At 39.4% G+C, this 26,535-nt stretch overlaps 1 protein-coding gene across 18 annotated transcripts in view; it reads left to right on the forward strand.

The window, feature by feature from the left end:
- RPS6KB1 (ribosomal protein S6 kinase B1) overlaps window positions 1-26,535 on the forward strand; it is a 202,166-nt gene that overhangs the window by 124,431 nt on the left and 51,200 nt on the right. For 8 of the 18 annotated variants that reach the window (XR_007412980.1, XR_007412984.1, XR_007412987.1 and 5 more), the window contains one exon: window positions 21,586-21,853. The exons of the other annotated variants lie outside the window; for them this stretch is intronic. The gene's annotated coding sequence lies outside the window, so the exon portion shown is untranslated. Of the gene's footprint in view, window positions 1-21,585; window positions 21,854-26,535 lie in introns of those variants that run through there. 18 annotated transcript variants of the gene reach the window in all.

Raw genomic sequence — 26,535 nt, forward strand, 5'->3', positions numbered from 1 at the left:
CCACCCAGCCATCCTGAATATCTTTTCGTTTTTGAGTTATTCATAATTCTTTTTCAATGAATTTTCTGTTCATATGTTTTTTCTTCTTTTTCTGCTAGATCGCTGGTCTTCCTTTTTAGTGCCATAACAAGGGCACTTTAAAGAAATTATGTCAGGCAGCCCCGGTGGCGCAGCAGTTTAGCGCCGCCTGCAGCCCGGGGTGTGATCCTGGAGACCCAGGATCGAGTCCCACATCAGGCTTCCTGCATGGAGCCTGCTTCTCCCTCTGCCTGTGTCTCTGCCTCTCTCTTCGCTCTCTCTGAATGAATAAATAAATAAATCCTTAAAAAAACAAAGAAACAATAAAGAAATTATGTCTTTGTGATGTTGCAAATTATTTCTAGTTTTTCATTTTTTCTTTGCTTATAGTAATTTTTAATTATGCAGAGTTAAAAAAATCATTGGAAGGACATTTATGAAATCTACCCTTACAATAAAATTTTATGTGCACAATACAGCATTTTTATATATAGGCACAGTTATAGTATTTAAAAATTTTTTATATTGTTGAAATTATCAATTTTATTTTTGGTATTTTCTGGGTTTTGTGTCATACTTAGGCTTTTCCTATTTCAATAAGATTTAAAACACTTTTTTTCTAGTACTTTTATTTTTTTTCTAGTACTTTTAAAAAATGTATCTTTTATATGTCAAATTTATTTTGCTTTAAGGAGTAAGGAGTGAGGTAGGAATCAAACTTAATTTTTTTCCATATGACCGACCATTTTTTCTAATATCATGTACTAAATATACATATTCTTTTGTAAAGCATCATTAATAGCTGCATTTATCCTAGAAAAAGAACTTACATGCACACATACTAGCATATTAAACATTGCAGTAGAAATGGTGCACAGTATTTTGCATGACTTATCTCAGTTACTCTTCAGAGAATCGTTAACTCTATGAGGTATTCTCATTTTGTTGCTGTGGACCCTGATTTTGAGTGGGATTTAAGTAATTTTCTTAAGGGAATAAGCCTTAGGATGTGGCAGAGCCAGGATTTAAAACCAGTTCTGTCATGCCCCAAGTTCTGCTCTTATTGACAATACTGTTTATAAGTGGGGATGCCTGTCTTTAAACCACTATGCCATTTAGCTTACCTCTTCATAAAAGGTACTCAACAAATATTTGGTTTAACAAATTAATAAAAGTCCCCTTTTAACTAAAAAAAGCTGTGAGGCTATTTTATGGCCCTAGAGAACACCTGCTTCAGAGAAGAGGCTTGTTGGGAAGTAAGTTGCCTTGTGCAGCAAGCCTGCTGATGCTAGTGGGAATGTATTTGTGAGTCACCTATCATCTGTCCACTGTATGTATTGTCTCCTTGGTCCAGTCAAGGTAGCTGAGAAATTGGTTTGATTTCCAAAATATCTGAGGATGTTCAGTTCAAATCTATATTGATCAGCCATATCAGAGGTTCCAACAACCTCTTCTTTGGGTTTGATTAATTTGCTAAAGCAGCTCATGGAACTCAGAAACATTTTATTTACTAGATTACCAGTTTAGTATAAAAGAAGATAACTCAGGAACAGTCAGATGGAAGAAATGTATAGGGCAAGGTTTGGGAAAATGGGCACAGAGCTTCTGTGCTTCCTGAGTACGCCACTCTCCTTGAATCTCCAAGTGTTCACCAACCCAGAAACTTTCTGAACCCATGGTCTTGTTGTTTTATGGAGGCCTCATTATATCAGCATGATTGATTAAATCAGTGGCCCTTGGTGATTCAACTCAATCTCCAACTCCTCTCTTCTCCATGAAGGCCAGGAAGGTGGAAATGAAAGTTCTAACCCTCAGTCACATGATTGGTTCCCCTAGCAACCCATCCCCATTCTTAGGTGCTTTACAAAAGTCATTTCATAAACATGAATTCAGGTGCGGTTGAAAGGGGTTTATTAGGGTATCCCTGGGTGGCTCAGTGGTTTAGTGCCTGCCTTCAGCCCAGGGCATGATTCTGGAGTCCCAGGATGGAGTCCCACATCAGGCTCCCTGCATGGAGCCTGCTTCTCCCTCTGCCTGTGTCTCTGCTTCTCTCTCTCTCTCTCTCTCTTTCATGAATAAGTAAATAAAAATCTTTAAAAAAAAAGGGGGGGGTTTATTAGAATACCAAAACACCTTTGTTACTCATATTACGTAGGAAATTCCAAGGGTTTTAGGAGACATGTATCAGGGATGGGAATGAAATAAAATATGCATTTCTTATTGTAAATCAATATCACATAATAGTATTAAAGAGTTTCATTCCTGAATAACTGAGCAATTATAGCCATAGGTTTGCACATTTTTGCTATCACTTTTAGTTCTGAATTTAGTGTCAAAATTCTGAATTCTGGGAAGATAGTGGCAAGTGATGACAATAATAAAGTCACTAATTTCAAAATATTTTTCTTAAATCCTGTGTTCTGGTTATAATTTGTTAATACGTATTTTTGGCATATTTATTTTCCTTTTGATTTTTTCCTTTTATTTTTCTTCCCTTAATATGGTGCTAAAATTGAACTGAGTAAATTTGAAGGTCTAATTTGCTTTTATTCAATGATTTATGAAACAGCATCCTATCTAGCAAGTAGAAAGAAGCTCCAAGTGATTGTACAAAAGTGTAAGGTTTTTATAGATAGATAGGCACAGAAAAGAACTTCCTAACAAAGAGTGGGTTGTTTCAAGTAAAGACACTGTTCTTTGGGGGAACGGCAGGGGTTAGTCAGGCATATTACCTCACTGGTATTGATCAGGAAATTCCAGATTCACTGGTTAAAGGTCACATTCCTGGGGGAGGTTGAAACTGCAGTTAAATCTTGTTTTGCTCTCATGGGAGTAAGTGACTCCATTTTAGGCCTATTGTGTCTTTTTGTAAAAACAGTTCCTTTTTTTTTTTTATTAGACTCTCTGCCTGAGAGATGTGATCAAATTTGAAGGCATTTGCACCATGCTCAGCTACTGGGTTGTGATTCTTGTTGTGGCTTTTCCTGATCCTCTGTGTGATAGTCACAGGTCATGATTTTTTTTTTGCTGAATCCCTGTAGTGTTTATAAATTATGCCTTTAGGTTCACAATTTTTAGCTGGTCATTTTCTTCATTCTTTTTTTTGCATGCCAGTCTTTTTTTTAAAGATTTATTTATTTACTTTAGAGAGAGAGCACGAGTGGGAGCGGCAGAGGGAGAGGGAGACAGAATCTCAAGCAGACTCCTTGCTGAGTGTAGAGCCTGAACTGGGGCTCGATCCCAGGACCTTGAGCTTATGACCTGAGCCACAATCAAGAACCTGCCACTTAACCGACTAAGCCACCCAGGTGCCCCTGGCATACAGTGAGATCATTTGCTTGGTGGTTAGTGGCTATGAACCTGCATCTATGTTTTTGAGAGAAGGCAGTGCACCAGGGTGTGTACCATGATTACCATAAGCAGGATAATTCCCAATGTCTGCAGTATATTTCCAACCCAAACTAATCAAAATCAAATTAGTCAAAGAAAGATATGTTGAACGAGTCACCTCTTTAAGTGTCTTCCTCAGTGATCTTATGTAATGGAGCTTCAAATTCCTTAGAATTCTAGAGGTTACCCCACCCCCTTAGAAATAGCCTGGAGATACACCTCCATGTATATCTCCAATGCCAGGGTAAAGGAAAGGAAAAGAAGAAGAAAGGGTTTTATGTTTAGTTAAAGTATGAAGTTTTTTTTTTTTAATCTTTATTTTTTTTTTAATTTGTATTTATTTATGATAGTCACAGAGAGAGAGAGAGAGAGGCAGAGACACAGGCAGAGGGAGAAGCAGGCTCCATGCACCAGGAGCCCGAAGTGGAATTCGATCCAGGGTCTCCAGGATCGCGCCCTGGGCCAAAGGCAGGCGCCAAACCGCTGCGCCACCCAGGGATCCCAAAGTATGAAGTTTTGATCTGGCATCTTGGGAGGAAGCAGTCTACCTCAATGTCAATTTGATTTGGAGGTTTCCAGCATTTGTACAGGACCAGATGCTAGGTAAAGCTTTCTTCAGCAGTGAGATATGTATTAAAGGCTCAGGACCCTGAAGTTTAGTGAGGAGGACTTGGTATACTCTCTGCCAAGGAGATCCAGTGGGTAGTCTTTGTTCTTAGTCGTTCCGAATTAGAAAGGTGGGAGCAAATTGGAAATGTTAGTGTTAACAGTTTTTTTTTTTCCTTCAGTGCTGATGGTTCTTGGTCACACCTCTTTGAAGAATGAAGAGGTAGACCAGGCAGAGTGGTGGGCAGCAAAGCAAGGTTTATTGATAATGAAGCAAAGTTTATTGAGTAATAGTACAAAGCTCCCATAGAGGGAGAGGACCCTCTAATCTGAGTAACCAACCCTTCCTGCTCCTGTCATCCAATCAGGTTTTTATCTTCTGTCTATCACGTGGGAAAAGGTGGAGGGCTCCTTCCAGGGTGGTGTAAAATCCATTTAAGAGTGGCTTCCTCTTAGGGCAGGGGCCCCTTGTCCTTACCTTCTTTTCTCTCTATTATCCTTCATCATTAGCTTGGAGTTTTCTAGATATTTGAGGAAACTAGAAAGATCCAGGATTTAGTTTAGTTTGCAGCTATATAATAAAACCTCAGACAATTAAACCCAAAACCTCAGACTCTAACTTAGACAAAGGTGAAAACAATATTTTTCTCTAAAATTGCCCCCATCTTTTTTTTTTTTTTACCAAAGTTAATCATAGTAAAACTAATTTGTTTGCATTAAACTTGGCTTGTTTAGTTAGATAAGTGCAGCAACAATAGTGATTGACCATATAAGCTCTTTTTAAGGCTGTTTTGCTGGAACCTTTTGTAAGGAATCTCAAATAGAACTCTTCTTAAAAGCTTCTAAGGCCAGGAAGCCAAGCCAATGACTGGCCATCATTCTACTTGATAAGACTGCTGGAAATCTTGTAAGCAAGATGCTGGGCTGATTTTCCCAAGAGGCTTTATTGGCTTCATAAAGTTAACCTTAGTTCCTTAAAGCTGTCTGGTCATATCTGAGTCTATGTACATTTCTCTCAAATATGACATTCCAATCAAAGCCTTGGTAATAGAGCAAATGTTTAAGACTGATTCTTATTGAACTTATGCATTTTAACTAATTATATTGCCATTAAAAGAACACTCAAGGGTTTCTGAATTCTGGGGGGCTCAGGGAGAAAAGTAAATGTTTCATCTTTGTTTACATAGATATACTTTATCAAATTGCTGTAAGCCCTAGATAACTTAAGAGAAAGAGTTTCCTGAGGCACCTGGGTGGCTCAGTCAGTTAAGTGTCTGCCTTTGGCTCAAGTCATAGTCTTAGGATCCTGGGATTGAGCCCCACATTGGGCTGCCTGCTCAGCAAGGAGTCTGCTTCTCTCTCTTCCTCTGCCCTGCCCTGCTCATGCTCTCTGTTTTTTTCCAATAAATAAGCAAAATCTTTTTTTAAAAAAAGAGAAAAGTTTTCTTTACATTTAGGAAAATAAAACATTAAGGAATCAATGTTTCAGACAAAAAGTCATCAAAAATTCTAATCCTCCTCCTCAGTTTATTCAGTCCCATGTTATTAACTCTTGTTCTGCTTGGATCCAGGTGTGTGTGTGTGTGTGTGTGTGTGTGTTTAAGATTTTATTTATTTATGTTGGGGAGGGAGAGAGAGAGGAGCTGAGGGAGAGGGAGAGTGCAGGGGGAAAGAATCTTAAGCAGACTGTGCTAAGTACAGGGCCTAATACAGGGCTAGATCCCAGGACCCTGAGAACATGACCTGAGTTGAAACCAACCAAGACTTGGATGCTTAACCAACTGAGCTACCTACATGCCCTGAATCCGATTTTTTCTGTCACTTTTGGAAATACTTACCTAGTTCAGTTATATGATCTTAAAGTTATCAGAAAAGTGTGTCTGCCAGAGTCCTTTCTATGAATCTCCTTGAAGTTGAAGCACTGTTGCTGGAACACTTTTCAAAAGCATCGGGGTAAACTAATTCCCCGTAAATGACAAAGACTTAAAATGCCCATAGTTAAAGGTCTATTGAGAGTTAATTATAAGGGAATTGATAAGGAAATTTGGTTATTTTTCTAACATGCAACATTTTAAACTAATAACTACAATTATGACTGATAACATTATACTAGGACATAACAGATTTCTAAGAATTTCATAACATTTCTAGAAAACTTATTGTTGGGCTGGCAAGACTGGGAACCTCAAAACGGCCGACCTGAGGCCAGCAACCTCCCAATAATGCTGCCTTACCGCCCTACCCTTACTTAGCACACAAAGACCTGTAGCCCTTGCCCTAACTGGAATACCACTCTGCCCCCATCTTCCCGCCTAAAACTCTTTATGGACCCCCCCTGCCGTTTACCTGGGTGCGACTTCCCCACTCACTCCCTCCCCTGCGGGCCGTGGAACCTTGCCTGAGAGTGCGTCCCATTAAAAGCCTCTTTCGACCAACTTTTGCCTGGCCTCTCAATCCCATTTCACTACCAATCAGATTAAACCTGACACTTAAAACATATACCTTATGTAGCAAATACTACATAAGAAAGTCAAATACCACTTCTTATTTGACAGTACTTCCTATGTAATTTAACATCTCAAACAAGCCTAATTAGTTTAACATTTCCTTTTTTGGGGGGTAAGGAAACAAGTCTTTTAGGATGTTCTAGGGATCCTCTGAAAAATTGCAAAGTTAGTTTGAAGTCAAAAAGACTTCATTTAGAATCTGATTTTGGAAATTTTTTCAAAAATACCAAAAGGCTTCAGAAACACCTAATCAAATAGGATCATAAGTCACTATAAAATAGTACTTATCTATTTAACCATAGTGACAATTTAAAACTTTGCAGGCAAATACAGAAATTTTAATTGTTGTAAAACAACAATAACAACAAAACCCCCACTTATTCTAAATAGAGAAGACTCAACTTTCTTAAATAATCAGAAGACCTGATAAAGACAACATAGGAAATTACTTTGACAAGACACAAAATCTTTGTTTTTTAGGCAGATTACTTAAAATGTAAGGAAAAACCTTTTATAGTCTTACAATTTCCTATCAAAAGCAGACCAAATATAAAAAGATATTTTCTTTTTAGCAGATGAAAGAAAATTAAGTTTCAGTTTGGCATAAGTACATTGCTGACTTTAAAGCTTAATTTTATAATAATTATAATTTATATATAATTTATTTATAATGATAAGTTCATTTGATTTTAGCCAAATTGACCACATAAGGTAAGATTCTCTTTCTCTCTTTCCAACTTTTGATTTTTTTAATTTCCTCTTTATCATTCTGAAAAAACCAGTTTCACTTTAGAACAAAATTACTGTCTTTTCCCTCAAAAAAAAAAAAATGCATCTCTACTCCTCATAACTTCTATTATCCTACTTTTCTTGCATACATAGATTTTTTCCCCTCATCATTTCTAGTAGCTTTAATTACACATATTAGAATTTTTAACCTTTAAATATCTTAATTAAAAAAAATCTTAATTTTTAGTGAAAACAAAGAAGTAAATTGTGAACTATCTTTAACATTAGCATTCAGTGGCTTGGCAAATTTATAAATATATTTTATAATTTCTAAAAACATATACTTTCTCATAGTGGATTTTTCAGTGTGACACAAAACTTACTTATTAATAGACACAAATATATTTTAGTTTCTCTGTAAAAAGAAGCCAAAAGTGGATAAACCTATGTTCAGTAATTAATGTTTCAGTATTTTATCTTATTTGGAAATGATCTAGAAATCCAATGACTATCCATCATTTAACTTAACTTAGCAAAATTTTAGGGTTTTGAGTTACCAAAAAGATTTGGGGAAACTTATTTTATTTTATTTATTTTTTTTTAATTTTTATTTTTTATTTATGATAGTCACACACACAGAGAGAGAGAGAGAGAGGCAGAGACATAGGCAGAGGGAGAAGCAGGCTCCATGCACTGGGAGCCCGACGTGGGATTCAATCCTGGGTCTCCAGGATTGCGCCCTGGGCCAAAGGCAGGTGCCAAACCGCTGCGCCACCCAGGGATCCCCTGGGGAAACTATTTTAAAAGTTCACCTGAAAATGTTTTATCCTATTTACATGTATTTATTTGTTCTTAAAAATTATATTTAGGGGATCTCTGGGTGGCTCAGTGGTTTAGCGCCTGCCTTTGGCCCAGGTTATGATCCCAGGTTATGATCCCAGGTTATGATCTTGGAGTCCCGGGATCGAGTCCCACATCTGGCTCCCTGCATGGAGCCTGCTTCTCACTCTGCCTGTGTCTCTGTCTCTCTCTCTCTGTGTGTCTCTCATGAATAAATAAATAAAATCTTTTTTAAAAATTATGTTTAGATGACCTACAAAAACTTCATGACAGTGACAAAGTCAGCCATAACCCCAAGCTATTTTTCTTGGTGACAAATTTTGTAAGACATAACATGAACTTATTGATTACTAAACCCAGGTAGAATAAAAGTATTATATTTAATGCTGGTAATCCTAAAGATATGCCTGTCTTAGTTAAACCAAAGATCATAAGCTAGCTCTAATACATAATATTTTCCTTATAAATTTTTGGATTAGTTGTTATTACATTCCTGAGAAATGAATGCATATAAGGGCTCAATTTTCTTTAAGCCAATTAAATAGAGCTCTTTTACAAGTTAATTTTGGCAATACCATTCAGAGGTAGGAAATACCAAGCATTTATGACATATAAATATAGACACACAGGGACACACAGGCAGTCACAGAGACCACATAGCTTCCATTTCTAAAATTTTAACAATGAGATGGGTATTTGTGGGGGAAGACATTTAAGATTTTTGTTGTTGTTGCTTTTTGTTTTTTTTTAACTCACCTAAGTTTCAAATACTTTTCCCCCTTTGTTTTTCCTTTGATAATAAATAACTCCCTTAAGTTGGTAGATTGTTGTTGTTTTTAAGTTGGTATTTTAAAGACAGGGCCTAGGTAAGAGTTCCCAGAAAAGACTGGGTAGAACATTTACATTTCAAAGACAAGGAAAGAATAGTAGCTCCTCCTGAAAGGACTTTTTGTTCCTTTAAGGTCAGAATTTAATACCTACAAGCCTTTTGAAATAAATAGGCAAGGTTAGTAGCATATCAAAGGACTGACACACCCACCTGCCTATGTTGGAATTTGTTCCCTCTCTTCTGGGTACTTTTAGATTAGGAGAGAAGGTCTAAAAAAAATTGGCTCTGAGTATCAGCTTCCACTTTGGCCAAATTTACAATCATAAAATTATTAAATCCTTTCAAATATTTTGTCCGTTTCCAGCCAGAACAAATAGTAAATATTTCTTGTAATATTAAAGAACCCTGTGGACCCAAGGGGCATCCTCAGGGAAGATGCAAATGATATTATCTTCACAAGATCTGGAGTCACTCTTAAAGATAGCCAAAGCAAAGAATCAACAACCTACTGTCTCATGCAGGAATAAAGCCAAGCCAAGTTCTTAGGATGGAAAATGTCAGAAGTAAGAAGGCAATAGCTATCTTTGGGAGAAAAAGGATCAATAACTAATGGGTCTGGATTTGGAAAGGAAAGGACAACATGAAATTTTATTTTCCTTTCTCAACTGAACGTTACAGAGATTAGGGAGAGCTGATTCTGAAAAGAATTCTCACTCTTTGCTGGCTTCTGCCAGTTTTCCCAGGATTCCCTCTACAGGCTCTAGTACCTACTAGAATTTGCTCTAGTACCTACTAGAATTTGGGAAGACCTTGTCATTAATTTTAATTTTAGTTTATATTTAATAGTTCTTTATTTAAGGTAATAACAGTTTACAAGAAAATCTTGCATGGTTCTGTCAACTCTGAGAGAAGATATACAAGGGCCCTTTTAAGGTGGATATGGGGGTGTCTATAAGGCCCTTAACTTGGTGGACTTTTTTTTACAGTCATATAGTCATTGTCAAAGCAGAAAAGCAATTCAGAGTACTGAAGTAAAGGAGGATAGAAGGGAGCAATAAGAGTTACATAGTCTTATAGTCTTGTTTTAAGTACCTTTTAGATCTTTAATTTTCCATTAGCCTTTGCAATGAATATTTCAATGAAGTGCTATTGTGGAATTTTTAAACCTTTTGGAGTTTTCTGCATGCCAATTAAACTAGGTATCCGATTCTGTTGGTTTGATTTGGGAATCTTTGCTTTAAAGTGCACTTTATAAATGATCTTGTCTAATGGGAATGTTCTTCATTATGGCCATTGTAATTCTAGGTTCTTTTTTTTTTTAAGATTTTATTTATTTATTCATGAGAGACACAGGGAGAGAGAGAGGCAGAGACACAGGCAGAGGGAGAAGCAGGCTCCATGCAGGGAGCCCGACATGGGACACGATCCCGGGTCTCCAGAATCAGGCCCTGGGCTGAAGGTGGTGCTAACCTGCGAGCCACGCGGGCTGCCCTCTAGGTTCTTATTATTTTTTTATTTTATTTTATTTTATTTTATTTTATTTTATTTTATTTTATTTTATTTATTTATTTTATTTATGATAGTCACAGAGAGAGAGAGAGAGGCAGAGACATAGGCAGAGGGAGAAGCAGGCTCCATGCACCGGGAGCCCCATGTGGGATTCGATCCCGGGTCTCCAGGATCGCGCCCTGGGCCAAAGGCAGGCAGTCAAACCGCTGCGCCACCCAGGGATCCCTCTAGGTTCTTTTTAGATTTTTGCCATTTTGTATATATCAACAGCTTTTGGGACCACAGTTCTTAGATATAAAATAAACAGTTGTGCTGGAAGATAGTGTGTTTGTCTCCTTAGAAATTAAAGATCCTGGGATCCCTGTGTGGCTCAGTGGTTTGGTGCCTGCCTTTGGCCCAGGGTGTGATCCTGGAGTCCCAGGATTGAGTCCCGCGTCGGGCTTCCGGCATGGAGCCTGCTTCTCCCTTCTGCCTGTGTCTCTGCCTCTCTCTCTCTATCATGAATAAATAAATAAATAAATAAATAAATAAATAAATAAATAAATAAATAAATCTATCTTTAAAAAAAAGAAATAAAAAAAAAGAAATTAAAGATCCCATCTTTTTAGCTAGCCTTTTGAGTCTCTTGGAACCAGATTAATACCTAAGAGGGGTTGCTGGTGAGGTTGGGGGTTGTATGGTATTTTATAGTATACCTTATTGCACGGAAATTTTCTTGAGATTAGCAGGTGACTGAGTGTCAATCTAACTCATTTCATGATCAACTTATCTTAATATGGGAGTCTTTGAATTAGGTGGTGAGTGCTCTAACAGCTTTTAAATGCTCAACCCATGCCCACTAATTTTGTGGCAGTTTCTGAGATTCCCATTAGTAATAACCTTTAGCTATACAAAATGAGAAAAACAAATATGTGCATTAATATACCAGCAATAACCAATGAGCTAGAGACCAGGAAAAGGACTGAAACGCCAGACCCCAAAGGATGGGAGCTGCAGACTGATTCCAAACAAATAGAGAACTGTAGTTTCCACCAGCAGTTCCCAGCATGGAATCTGAGGAAGGATGCCAAGGAGTGCAGTTTAAATGTTACTGTGCACACCTCTAGCTCTTCCCATTGTGAAACCTTGGACTGGGGGAAGGATTGAACCTGCACACAAACAGGAAATATTGACAAATGGGGACTGCAGACTGGGGACTCCATATACATAAGGAACTGCAAATTGCTACTAACAGTTCTCACGTGAATCTTGGGACAGAATCAGGGGCTGGGAAGTTGTACCAGTTGGGAATTGCAGACTGAGAAGCCAATTAGATCAGGAACTCGATGCATAGAGAGCAGAGCTCAGAAGCAAGAGGAAATTACACATTTCCCTCAGAAATGGGGAGAGGGGGATCCCTGGGTGGCGCAGCGGTTTGGGGCCTGCCTTTGGCCCAGGGCGCGATTCTGGAGACCCGGAATCGAATCCCACATCGGGCTCCCGGTGCATGGAGCCTGCTTCTCCCTCTGCCTGTGTCTCTGCCTCTCTCTCTCTCTGTAACTATCATAAATAAATAAAAAAAAAAAAAAAGAAATGGGGAGAGGGACAACTCAAAGAAGAGTTCACAGCACATTTGTCTTTTTCATTGTCCCCAAAACCACTGGAAATCTTTAGTCCTGTTGCTGCCACCAAATTTGTTAAAAAGCAAAATTTTTTTTTTAAAAAGGCAAAATTCAGCTGAGTAAATTTGAAGATCCAACTGGCTTTATTTATTTTTTTGTATATTTTTTAATTGGAGTTCAATTTGCCAACATATAGTATAACACCCAGTGCTCATCCCATCAAGTGCCCCCCTCAGTGCCCATCACCCAGTAACCCCAACCCCCCGCCCACCTCCCCTTCCACCACCCCTTGTTCGTTTCCCAGAGTTAGGAGTCTCTCATGTTTTGTCACCCTCTCTGATATTTCCCACTCATTTTCTCTCCTTTCCCCTATAATCCCTTTCACTATTTCTTATATTTCCTGAATGAATGAAACCATATAATGTTTGTCCTTCTCTGATTGACTGACTTCACTCAGCATAATACCCTCCAGTTCTATTCACGTCGAAGCAAATGATGGGTATTCGTCATTGCTAATGGCTGAGTAATATTCCATTGTATATATAGACCACATCTTCTTTATCCATTCATCTTTTGATGGACACTGAGGCTCCTTCCGCAGTTTGGCTATTGTGGAAATTGCTGCTATAATCATTGGGGTGCAAGTGTCTTGGTGTTTCTTTTTTTTAATAATAAATTTATTTTTTATTGGTGTTCAATTTGCCAACATACAGAATAACACCCAGTACTCATCCCGTCAAGTGCCCCCCTCAGTGCCCGCCACCCAGTCACCCCCACCCCCCCGCCCTCCTCCCCTTCCACCACCCCTAGTTCATTTCCCAGAGTTAGGAGTCTTCATGTTCTGTCTCCCTTTCTGATATTTCCTACCCATTTCTTCTCCCTTCCCTTCTATTCCCTTTCACTATTATTTATATTCCCCAAATGAATGAGACCATATAATGTTTGTCCTTCTCCGATTGACTTACTTCACTCAGCATAATACCCTCCAGTTCCATCCACGTTGAAGCAAATGATGGGTATTTGTCATTTCTAATGGCTGAGTAATATTCCATTGTATACATAGACCACATCTTCTTTATCCATTCATCTTTCGATGGACACCGAGGCTCCTTCCACAGTTTGGCTATTGTGGACATTGCTGCTATTGTCTTGGTTTTTCACTGCATCTGTATCTTTGGGATAAATCCCCAGTAGTGCAATTGCTGGGTTGTAGGGTAGCTCTATTTTTAACTCTTTGAGGAACCTCCATACAGTTTTCCAGAGTGGCTGTACCAGTTCACATTCCCACCAACAGTGCAAGAGGGTTCCCCTTTCTCCACATCCTCTCCAACATTTGTTGTTTCCTGTCTTGTTAATTTTCACCATTTTCACTGTCTGAGGTGGTATCTCATTGTGATTTTGGTTATATTTCTCTGATGGCAAGTGATGCGGAGCATTTTCTCATGTGCTTGTTGGCCATGTCTATGTCTTCTTTGGTGAAATTTCTGTTTATGTCTTTTGCCCATTTCATGATTGGATTTTTTGTTTCTTTGCTGTTGAGTTTAATAAGTTCTTTATAGATCTTGGATACTATCCCTTTATCTGATACGTCATTTGCAAATATCTTCTCCCATTCTGTGATTGTCTTTTAGTTTTGTTGACTGTTTCTTTTGCTGTGCAGAAGCTTTTTATTTTGCTTAAGTTCAAATAGTTCATTTTTGCTTTTGTCTCCCTTGCCTTCATAGATGTATCTTGCAAGAAATTCCTGTGGCCAAGTTCAAAAAGGGTGTTGCCTGTGTTCTCCTCTAGGATTTTGATGGATTCTTGTCTCACATTTAGATATTTCATCCATTTTGAGTTTATCTTTGTGTCTGGTGTAAGAGAATGGTCTAGTTTCATTCTTCTGCACGTGGCTGTCCAGTTTTCCCAGCACTATTTATTGAAGAGACTGTCCTTTTTCCAGTGGATAGTCTTTCCTGCTTTGTCGAATATTAGTTTACCATAGAGTTGAGGGCCCATTTCTGGGTTCTCTATTCTGTTCCATTGATCTATGTGTCTGTTTTTGTGCCAGTACCACACTATCTTGACGATCACAGCTTTGTAGCACAACTTGAAATCTGGCATTGTGATGCCCACAGCTCTGGTTTTCTTTTTCAGTATTCCCTGACTATTTGGGGTCATTTCTGATTCCACACAAATCTTGAGATTATTTGTTCCAACTCTCTGAAAAAAGTCCATGGTATTTTTATAGGGATTTCATTGAATGTGTAAATTGTCCTGGGTAGCATTGACATTTTCACAATATTAATTTTTCCAATTCATGAGCATGGAATATTTTTCCATCTCTTTGTGTCTTCCTCAGTTTCTTTCAGAAGTTTTCTGTAGTTGTTAGGGTATAAATCCTTTACCTCTTTGGTTACGTTTATTCCTAGGTATCTTATGCTTTTTGGGTGCACTTGTAAATGGGATTGATTCCTTAATTTCTCTTTCTTCAATCTCATTGTTAGTGTATAGAAATGCCAGGATCCCTGGGTGGCTCAGCAGTTTGGCGCCTGCCTTCAGCCTGGGGGGCGATCCTGGAGTCCCGGGATCGAGTCCCGTGTTGGGCTCCTTGCATGGAGCCTGCTTCTCCCTCTGCCTGTGTCTCTGCCTCTCTGTGTATGTGTGTGTCTCTCATGAATAAACGAATGGAGTCTTAAAAAAAAAAAAAGCCACTGATTTCTGGGCATTGATTTTGTATCCTGCCACATTGCCAAATTGCTGTACGAGTTCTAGCAATCATGGGGTGGAGTCTTTTGGGTGTTATATGTACGGTATCATATCATTTGCAAAGAGGGAGTGTTTGACTTCTTCTTTGCCAATTTGAATGTCTTTTATTTCTTTTTGTTGCCTGATTGCTGAGGCCAGGATTTCTAGTACTATGTTGAATAGCAGTGGTGAGAGTTGACATCCCTGTCGTGTTCCTGATCTTAGAGGAAAGGCTCCCAGTGTTTCCCCTTTGAGAATGATATTTGCTGTGGGCTTTTCGTAGATAGCTTTTAAGATGATGAGGAATGTTCCCTGTATCCCTACACTCTGAAGAGTTTTGATCAGAAATGGATGCTGTATTTTGTCAAATGCTTTCTCTGCATCTATTGAGAGGATCATATGGTTTTTGTTTTTTCCCTTGTTGATATGATCTATCACGTTGATTGCTTTATGAGTGTTGAACCAGCCTTGCATCCCAGGCATAAATCCCACTTGGTCAGGGTGAATAATCTTCTTAATGTACTGTTGGATCAATTGGCTAGTATCTTGTTGAGAATGTTTGCATCTGTGTTTATCAGGGATATTGGTCTATAATTCTCCTTTTTGGTGGGGTCTTTATCTGGTTTTGGAATTAAGGTGATGCTGGCCTCGTAAAACGAGTTTGGAAGTATTCTGTCCCTTTCTATCTTTTGGAACAGCTTTAGTAGAATAGGTATTGTTTTTTCTTTAAACGTTTGATAGAATTCCCCTGGGAAGCCATCTGGCCCTGGACTTTTGTGTCTTGGGAGGTTTTTGATGACTGCTTCAATTTCTTCACTGGTTATTGGCCTGTTCAGGTTTTCTATTTCTTCCTGTTCCAGTTTTGATAGTTTGTGGTTTTCCAGAAATGCGTCCATTTCTTCTAGATGAAATTGGCCTAATTTATTGGTGAATAGCTGCTCATAATATGTTTTTAAAATCATTTGTATTTCCTTGGTATTGGTTGTGATTGCTCCTTTTTCATTCCTTTTTTTATTAATTTGAATCTTTTTTCTTTTTAAGGAACTGGCTAATGGTTTATCTATCTTGTTAATTCTTTCAAAGAACCAACTCCTGGTTTTATTGATCTGTTCTATAGTTCTTCTGGTCTCTATTTCATTGAGTTCAGCTCGAATCCTTATTAAATTCTCTTCTGCTTGGTGTAGGTTTTATTTGCTGTTCTTTATCCAGTTCCTTTAGGTGCAAGGTTAGCTTGTGTATTTGAGTTTTTTCCAGTTTTTTGAGGGATGCTTGTATTGCAATGTATTTCCCTTTTAGTACTGCTTTTTCTGTATCCCAGAAATTTTGAATATCTTGTTGTATCTTCATTTTCATGAATCTTTTAAATTCTTCTCTAATTTCCTGGTTGACCCACTCATCTTTTAGCAGGATGCTCTTTAACCTCCACATGTTTGAGTTTCTTCCAAACTTCTTGTGATTGAGTTCAAGTTTCAAAGCATTGTGGTCTGAAAATATGCAGGAGACAATCCCAATCTTTTGGTATCAGTTAAGACCGAATTGTGACCCAGTATGTGGTCTATTCTGGAGAAAGTTCCACGTGCACTTGAGAAGAATGTGTATTCAGTTGCAAAGTTCTGTATACATCTGTGAAATCCATCTGGTCCAGTGTATATCATTTAAAGCTCTTGTTTCTTTGGTGATGTTGTGCTTATGTGTTGTGAAGATCTGTCATGTACAGAAAATGCCATGTTGAAGTCTCCTACTGTTAGTGTATTATTATCTAAGTATGTCTTTAATTTGGTTATTAATTGATTGATATACTTGGCAGCTCCTACATTAGAGGCATAAATATTCACGATTGTTAGGTCTTCTTGTTGGATAGATCCTTTAAGTATGATATAGTGTCCCTCTTCATCTCTTACTATAGTCTTTGGGATAAACTTTAATTTATCTGATACAAGGATTGCTACCCCAGGTTTCTTTTGAGGACCATTTGAATGGTAAATGATTCTCCAACCTTTCATTTTCAGGCTGGAGGTGTCCTTAGGTCTAAAATGAGTCTCTTGTAGACAGCAAATAGACGGGTCTTGCTTTTTTATCCAGTCTGAAACCCTGCGTCTTTTGATGGGATCATTTAACCCATTCACATTCAGAGTTACTATTGAAAGATATGAATTTAGTGTCATTGTAATACCTATTCAGTCCCTGTTTTTGTGGCTTATGTCTTTGGGCTTCCTCTTTCTTTTACAGGGTCTCCCTTAATATTTCTTGCAGAGCTGGTTTGGTGGTCACATATTCTTTCAGTTTCTGCCTATCTTGGAAGCTCTTTATCTCTCCTTCTATTCTGAATGAGAGCCTTGCTGGATATAATATTCTTGGCTACATGTTCTTCTCATTTAGTACCCTGAATATATCCTGCTAGCCCTTTCTGGCCTGCCAAGTCTCTGTGGAGAGGTCTGCTATTAATCTAATATTTCTCCCCATATAAGTTAGGGATCTCTTGTCTCTTGCTGCTTTAAGGATTTCTCTTTATCTTTGGAATTTGCAAGTTTTACTATTAAATGTCGAGGTGTTGAATGGTTTTTATTGATGGGGGCGGGGGGACCTTTCTATTTCCTGGATCTGAATACCTGTTTCCCTCCCCAAATTAGGGAAGTTCTCAGCTAGGATTTGTTCAAATATGCTTTCTGTCCCTCTGTCCCTCTCGGCATTCTCTGGAACCTCAATTATATGTAGATTTTTCCTTCTGAGGCTATCATTTATTTCCCTTAACCTTTCCTCATGGTCTTTTAATTGTTTTTCTCTTTTTTCCTCAGCTTCTTTCCTTGCCATCAACTTGTCTTCTGTGTCACTCACTCTTTCTTCTACTTCATTAACCTTGGTCATTAGGACCTCCAGTTTGGATTGCATCTCATTTAATTGATTTTTAATTTCGGCCTGATTAGATCTAAATTCTGCACTCATGAAGTCTCTTGATTCCTTTATGCTTTTTTCCAGAGCCACCAGTAGCTTTATAATTGTGGTTCTGAATTGGCTTTCTGACATCGAACTGTAATCCAAATTCTGTAACTCTGTGGCAGAGTACTGTTTCTGATTTTTTCTTTTGTGGTGAGTTCTTCTTTCTAGTCATTTTCCTCAGTGTAGAGTGACTGTATGAGTGGGCTGAGTCAAGAATATCAACCACGACCTAAGTAAATTTCACCCTAGATGATTCTGCTGAGCTCAGAGACCAGAAATTGAAAACAAAGATGAGAAAGAAATAAAACAAAAGGACCACTAAAGTGAAAAACAAACTTTAAAAACAAAGTAGTAAAAAATAAAAGGCCAAGAATCCCAAAGAAGAAGAGAAAAAAAAAAGAAAAAAGAGTTTAAAAAAAGAAGAAAAAAAGGGGGGGTCTAAAAAAACGGGGGGTACTGGGAGATGGTGGTTGTGACAAAGTTGTAGTGGAGGAAGAATGTAGTCTACCTGAGGGGTTCTCGAGGGTGATCCTCTTGGTTCTGAGTATATTAAGTTCTGTAAGTTAGAAGATGCTCAGTCCCAAATTTATATAAACCAGAATTACCTGTAGAAGGCCCCAACATTGACCACCAAAGCACAAATGAGATAAAAGATGTGGGCAGAATGGGAATGAGGAATCTCAGAGAAGGAACCAGCACAGTATACCACTTGGTTCAGGGTGCATGCTGGTCATGTTTTTAGAAGGTATTAACTTCTGCCATTGTAGAAGTAAATGAGGCAGAGAAAACAAAAAACACAAAACAAACAAAAAATATCTTGTATATCTCTGAAAATTAAGTATGTTGAAGGGAATTTAGAAGTGGAAAATATATCTAGGACTTGTAATTGTAGAAATATGAAAGTCAAAAAGTAAGAATCTTAAAAATGAAGAGGTAGTAATATATTGTAGTTAAGGTGGGAAAAGAGAAAAAAAATTGGAAATTTACAGTCTGATATAAAAATGAGTTGTATTGGAAAAAGGAAGAAAATAAAATAGGAGGGATACCCTCTAGTTCTATATACTGTATATCCCTCAACTTCCCCTAGAGCTTTCAAGTGCTGCTGCTGCTCAGTCAAGAACTGGCTCTTCCCTTGTTCTTCCAGCTGGTCTTCTGGGGGAGGGGCCTGCTGTGTTGATTCTTAGGTGTGAGCACCTGCGGGAGATGCTCCACCCCCTGCCAGGTGCCAGGTTCAGTGGGAGCTGTTCATCCTGTGAGGCCTCTGTTCCCTGGCAACCCTGCCTCGCCCAGGCATATGATGAAACAAGGAGGAATAACACCACTGGTGGTGGCCATCTCTCCAGCTCTGGAGTCAGCTCCTGCAGTAACTACCGCAGTCTCCCAGTCCACACTGGCCTAGATGCTCAGCTGATCTGCACAGCTAGGGGGTGCCCCACAGCAGGAGAATCCTCGCTGTCCTGTGCCCTCCTCGCCTCCGCCTGTCCTGGGGGAACGCAGGATCGCAGGCTGTATCTGCATGACGCCCTGGGGTCTGGCTGGGGCCTGTGTTGCTGGAATCGCACTCCCAGGGCTGAGGCTCCCCAGGGCAGCAGGGCACAGACCCCTCTGTCTGAAGCCCCCGCCTGACTGATCGGCTTCTCCTGATACCCTGCCGGGTGCGTGCTCCAGCCCTTTACCAGGATCGGCCCACAGTCTGGTGTGTTTTTCCCCGGGGCACACTTCCTCTATTAGTGATTCTGGGAAACTGGAGGCTTCACTGCCCCTCCTGCAGTTCTGCTCAATTTCCCTGCTAAGCGCCTTTCTGTCCGGTGTGGATTTTTTAAAGTTCCTGCCTCTCTGGGGCTAGGCTTTCCAGTCCCAGAGGCTTCCGCCACCCGGCCTTAGACTGGCTCCTTGCGGGGCCCTTTCCCCACTTGATTCTTTTTTCTTTTATTTTTTCCGCCTTCCTACCTTGTTAGAAGCAAAAACCCTTCTCTCCGTATGGTCCCAGTTGTTCTCTCTTTAAATCTTAGGTTGAATTTGTAGGTTTTCAGGATGGTTTGAAAGTAATCTAGGTAAGTTGGTGGGGTCAGGTGAGTTGAGGACCCTACTCCTCCACCATCTTGCTCCACCCCTTCCAATTGGCTTTATTAAGTGATTTATGAATCAGGCAGCATTCCATCTAGGAAATAGCAAGGGGCTTCTAGAAGCTGTACAAAACAGGAGGGTTTTCTTTGTTTGTTTGTTTTAAGATTTTATTTATTCATGAGAGACACACAGAGAAAGGCAGAAACACAGGCAGAGGGAGAAGCAGGCTCCATGCAGGGAGCCCAACATAGGACTGGATCCTGGGTCTCCAGGATCAGGACCTGAGCTGAAAGCAGACACTTAACTGCAGAGCCACCCAAATATCCCCAAACAGGAGGTTTTTATAGAATGGATTGCTTCAGGCAAGATCACCTTTCTTGGAGGGAATGGCAGGGATCTATTGTGCAGATTACCTCACTAGCATTGATCAGGAAATTCTAAATTGATTAAGGGTTATGTCCCTGAGAGAGGTAGAAACTGCAGATAAAATCTCATTTTGCTGGGCCCCTAAATGGCTCAGTTGGTTAAGCATCTGCCTTTAATTTAGCTCAGGTCATGATCTCCAGGTACTGGGATCAAGTCCTGCATTGGGCTCCTTGCTCAGCAAAGAGTCTGTTTATTCCTCCTTGCTTATTTTCTCTCTCTGTCTGTGTCAAATAAATAAATAAAATCTTTTTAAAAAATCTTATTTTGCTATCCTGAGGGCAAGTGACTTTTGGGGCCTGTTGTTTCCTTTTTTTAAACAATGAAGAATAAATATTTTAAGGCAGTATGAAAGGAAATAAACCACTGATGTTAGAAATGGACACTTGTTAACAACAGAAATAATGATGTTTTGTAGAAAATCACATTTGCCACTTACTATTAACTTTATTAATAATTTATTTGATTTATAATGGCTCAGCAGATGGTAAAATAGTTTAAAATCTACAAGTGTAAAATGATCTGAGGAAAGAAAATCAGTTAAGATATCTGTGCTAGAGCATCATCATTTAATGTGGTGTTCAATAAAATAATTAGAAATTTGATCTTGAAAAAATTTTTACTTATTTAAAACAATATATACAAACAATGAAAAAAATCCAGTGGATTATTGGGTTACATATAGCAAAGTTCTGGTTTACATAGTTTTTAAAATTCTAGGATTTGGACTGTGACACGTTGAAGACTTGGGGAAGCAGATGCTTTATATATCCTGGGATAGTTTTAACATCAAGTGTTTCTTTCACATCTGTCCCTTCATTTTCATTCTTAATGGTACTATCCTATTTTGGCTCTTTATGTTGTCTCCCACAGTCTCTGGTAATAATCCTCTAATTAGTCTCTCTTTCTTGGAGCTTCCTCTTTTAATGACTTATTTGTATAGAACTCTGTATTAATCTTAATACAGTTTTCTTCAATTGTTCTTTATAATCCTTTGAATGAAATCCAAGCTTCTCGGATAAGCATTCAAAATCTGTGAATTCTAGCTTCACTCCCTGTTTGACCTGAAACTTGTGTCTCCTGCAGACTCAGAGGCAAGGGAGTAAAAACAATGGACTTCCCCTCACAAAAATAAACAACATTCTTCTAGCTCAGCCCCATCCCCCCTGATGCAAAGACCCCTATTATTTCTGAGGTTCTTTTTCTTTTCTTTGGCTCTATTGTTTTCACTAGGGCTATCTGCTGAGTGCATGCTCATCTGCTGAGCTGCTGCTCATCCTGATGAGCCCCTTTGTAAGAATAGTAACACTAAAGATTGATCATTTCACAGTGTATACAAATATCAAATTACTATGTTGCATACCTAAAACTAATGTAATATTATATGTCAATTATATCTCAGTTCAGGAAGAGAAAGGAAGAAAAAGAAAGGAAGAAAGAAAGAAAGAAAATAACAGTAAAGATTACCATAAACCAGCCGTGGGTTACACTGTTAAGATACGTTACATGAACAAATCCTCATAACTCCCTGTGGAGTAGGTACCAATAGGAAGTAGTGAATCCAAATGCTGGAAAAAGACAACTCTAGAATCCAGAATCTCAACCACCACACTTGGAGGACACCTTCTTATGTCACCATGCACCATTAAAGATGAGGAAGTCCACAGATACCTTGTCTCTGAGCTGCTTTCTTTTGCTTCCTTCTTTTGCTGCTCTCCCTGCTTAAAAGTCATTGGTGCTGGGCAGCCCCAGTGGTGCAGCAGTTTTTTGTCTGCCTTTGGCCCAGGGTGTGATCCTGGAGACCCGGGATCGAGCCCCACATCAGGCTCCCTGCATGGAGCCCGCTTCTCCCTCTGCCTGTGTCTCTGTCTCTCTGTCTCTGTCTCTCTGTCTCTCTCTCTCTGTGTCGCTCATGAATAAATAAATAAATCTTAAAAAAAAAAGTCATTGGTGCTGGTGTCATCAGAACCTCAGGCCTGAACCTGCACTATTCAAGTCACCAGTGAGCTGGGAGCTTTGATTTGTCAAAGCCTTACTCTACCTCTGGAACTTTTCTAGTGTCATAGCCCTGTGGGTTTCTACTCAGGTAGGCAGAATACATTCTCATCATTTGAACTACACTCTGATACCAGGGGATCCACACTGTCCCAATGACCATCTTAACCATATTATTTCAGAGATTTTAGTGAACATAGATCTTCCACTTTTAACTTTGGACTCCCTCACTCCCTCTCTCCAAATGCATTTAACTGTGGGCTTATTGGCTGGGCTAGAAGGAAGATCTAATGTTAACAGTGGCCCCTAATATGAACTCAAAATCACTCCCTCTCTCACGAAAGAACTGGGAAAGAAGGAAGAAGTGTTTTTCATTGAATACCTCTTTGAACTGTTAGAATACATGCCCTCCTTTTTCAATGAACAAAATCTAGTTAAAAATCAGCAATTATAAAAAATACAAATCCCCCTTGTAACCAAACTAACATGAGTTCTCTGCTTGGTGAGTGACAGATGGAAACTACACCAGGTGAGTTGTCACACAAAGGAAACTTTATTTACAGCACATAAAGAGATCACAGGGATTAACTTCCAAAACCATGAGCTGAGATAACTTCCAGCCCTCACCTGAGTAAGGGTGAATGGGTTTCTTTTATTTGGGGTTAGGATGAATATTTATGTAGGGGAGCCTTGTCATCATGTGTAGAAGTGGGCATAAGGTGTCACATACACCTTAAGGCAACATACTTATGCATACATTGTGTGTATCTAAATAGGCTTTGCTCCTCCTTGGGTGGAGATTTTAGTATTATAAGCGGTAAAAGGAATGAACTGTCATTACTTCATGGGTCACTCCATGGTCCATCTATGCAGGCATGAATTGAAACTGGTCTGGGTGGCTGGGCTGGCTAGAAGAACTCTTTGTCTGGGCAGTTATTATTGCTTGAGGGGTAGTTTAAGTTTCCATCAAGGAATGCTATGCCCCTCAGGTCTTTTGCCTGAACTAAGAGATAAGCTGAAAAGAAGAGCTTAAGGAAAAACGTGAGACAGAATTCAGTGCCTACAAGCAAGTGAGCAGTAAAGGTCAGGTCTTGGGGTCTAGCTGGTGAATCCTCTCCAAGACTGATGCCCCATGATGTGGTTATTAGGCAGAGTTTGTGTAATTTTTTTTCCAGGAAGCTGCTCAGTTTCTCATCTAACCAGATTCCTGGCAAGTCCCAACTCCTGAGACTCCTGAGCTGTGTTTAGACCAGAGTGAACCCCACTATACTTATTCATTCATTCAATTCCCATGAGAAGCTTCTGGAATCCACCAAATGGAAACACACCCCAAACCAGCCTTGTACTTTCTTGCAATGCCTTTTTAAAAATGATCCTTCCTTTACCTCCTTGCCTTCTCTACCTTCTAAAATCCTATCTTTTAATGCTCAGGTCCAAGACCCCTCTTTCAAGAATTCTTCACTGAGCACCCTAAAACTGAGTGTTCTTTCCTTGCTCTAAACCCCTAAGTGCTTTAAGTCATTTTCCTGACACTTATAATGGACATTTGTTTTGTGTGCCCAGCATCCGTTTCCACTATCTTCAGTAACAGAATCTACCTCTACTTCTTTTCATCTCCCAAACATGTAACGCTGGTGTAGACACCAATACAGTACCCCATTATACCGGACCAGGAGTAACATATACTCACCATTGCTGATTGAACAACCTACTGCTTTGACCTTAAAGATTGGTGGGGAATGGGGACATATGACCAAAGCAGACCAAGCAGAGTCTTTCCCTGTATCTACATTTATAGAAGTGAGGAAAAAGAAGTTCTCTCCTTTTTCTGGGTCAAAACACTTACATGGTGTTAAGAGGTGCCTTGATGCACGTGTGTGCGTGTGTGTTTGAGAGAACCTAACAATTTTGAATCCCTCAGTCTACTGCATCCTTCTAGTTGTATGAGCAAATAAATCTCCTTTATTGCTTAAGCCAGTGTGAATTGGTTGCTGCTACTTGCAACAGAATAAGCCTAGACTATAAAAAAGCCTGCTCCTATAATTAATAAAATTTTAAAATTTGGGGCATCTTTTTCTTACCTACTAGATTACAGGCTCCTGCCAGCAAAGACTACACATTTTTCATATTTGTATCTCCTCCAGACCTAGCACAATGCAATCATTTGTGTAATATAACCCCAAAAACATGCTCTGTGAATGAATAACTAACTTTGTATGCTATGCCTCAATTGACAAGCTAAGATTAACTGTTTATTTCTTCTTGGACACTTTATCTCTATATGCATTTAGCTGCTACCAGATATACACTGGTGTTTTGTTATATGGTCTGAATGACAAGAGTATACTACTTAGGGTTCTCTGGCCAAATAAGGAAGAAATAAATTTATTAGAAAGATGTGGGGTGGCTTATATATCCATAGGAAAAGCTGCATGTCCAAGCTTTGGATGTTCTGAAGGGAGAGTGGCCACGGCTGGATCATGAGCCCATTCCTGGTCCTGGGGGTCAAGTCCAGGCCAGTCCCTTAGGCACGTACTTTAATTAGATACAATTTGAAGTACTTTCTATGAACTGAGAGTTACGAAGGATTAAAAAAAATTATAATATGTGGTCCGTGCCTTCTCTCAGGAATAGGGAAACAAGACTTATATGTGTAAAAACAAATATAATGAACAAATTAAGGGAGCATACTGTTAACATTGAATTGAAGGTACAGGAGGTAGATGCTATGGTTGTAAGGATTGACTTACTGAGGACTCAGGACATTTACCAAATGTGCCAAGCATTTTCAAGCCTCTATGTTTCCTTAGTCGAAGTCTTCCCAGCTGACCCCCACCAAAAATTCTACCCTTCCACAGAACTTTCTTTGTGCCTCTGTAGGATAGCATTTGCCTCAGTCCTCTGTATTTACCTGTTCTTCGTACCCCCCTCAAGAGCAGGGATTGTGTATCTTTATTATTTTTTTCTTTTTTGTACTGTGATGGTTAATTTTATGTGTCAGTTGGCTAGGTCAGGGTACCCAGTTGTTTGGTCAAACACTAGTCTTGATGTTACTGTGAAGGTATTTTTTTAGATGTGATTAGTGTTTATTTTTAGCAGACTTTAAATCAGATTACTCTCTATAATGTGTATGGGTCTCATCTAATGAATTGAACATCTTAAAAGCAAAAACTGAGGTTTCTTTTCTTTTCCTTTTTTCCTTACTCTTTTTAAGTAGGCTCCACACCCAACGTGAGGTCTGAGCTCGTGACCCTGAGGTACAGAGTTGCATGCTCTACCAACTGAGCCAGCCAGGTGCCCCAAGACAGGTTTCTTGAAGAAGGAATTCTCCTCAAGATTACAACATAGAAACCCTGTCTGAGTTTCCAACTTTTGGAATTTGGACTCAAGGCTGCAACATCAACTCTTATCTGAGTTTCCAGCCTGCCAGCTTGCCCTATAAACTTCAGATTTTTTTTTTAATTTTTATTTATTTATGATAGTCACAGAGAGAGAGAGAGAGAGGCAGAGACATAGTCAGAGGGAGAAGCAGGCTCCATGCACCGGGAGCCCGATGTGGGACTCGATCCCGGGTCTACCAGGATCACGCCCTGGGCCAAAGGCAGGCGCCAAACCGCTGCGCCACCCAGGGATCCCCTAAACTTCAGATTTTTGAACCCCCACAGTTACATGAGCCAAATCATTAAAATCAATCTCTCTTCCCCTCTCTGCCTCTCCCTCTTTCCTCATCTCTCCATCCCCATCTTTTTCTCTCCTCTATCCCTCTCTCCCTCTCTCTGTCTATGAGTTTTGCATTTCCATATTTAATGAGGACCAACTATATATCAGGCTGCTTTAGGTCCTGAGGAAATAGCAGTGCATAAAACAGACAAAAATTCCTCATGAATAAGCAGTCGTGAGTTTACATACTAGAGAAGAGGCAAATCATAAACAAAGAAATACATAAAATACATAATGTATAAGATGGTGGTACATCTGTTAATAAAGCAGGAGAGGGAGAACAGGGAGTATCGCACATGGAGGCAATGTGTTTAAATAGGTCAAGAAGGCTTTATTGAGAAGGTATCATTTAAATAAATACAGGAAGTGAGAGATCAAGTCATGGAAGTGGGTATTTGAAGGGGGTGGACAATGCTCGAGGCAGATAAAGTAGCAAATATCCAGACGCTACCTCACCCAAGATCATAACCACTGCCGTGGGGCAACCAACATCCAATGGTTGGTTGATGTGAAGAAATAAAGTTTTGCCCTCCTTTTTCAAGGCAGAGAGCCCTTGGAGGGCACCCTACAGAGTTAGCAGAAGTCTCTCTTGCAAATTCTTCATAGTTCAACTTCTCCCCCTTCACAAGCCTGCTTC

The sequence above is a fragment of the Canis lupus genome, chromosome 9 (genome assembly GCF_003254725.2).
Source record: "Canis lupus dingo isolate Sandy chromosome 9, ASM325472v2, whole genome shotgun sequence".
Lineage (NCBI taxonomy): Eukaryota > Metazoa > Chordata > Mammalia > Carnivora > Canidae > Canis > Canis lupus.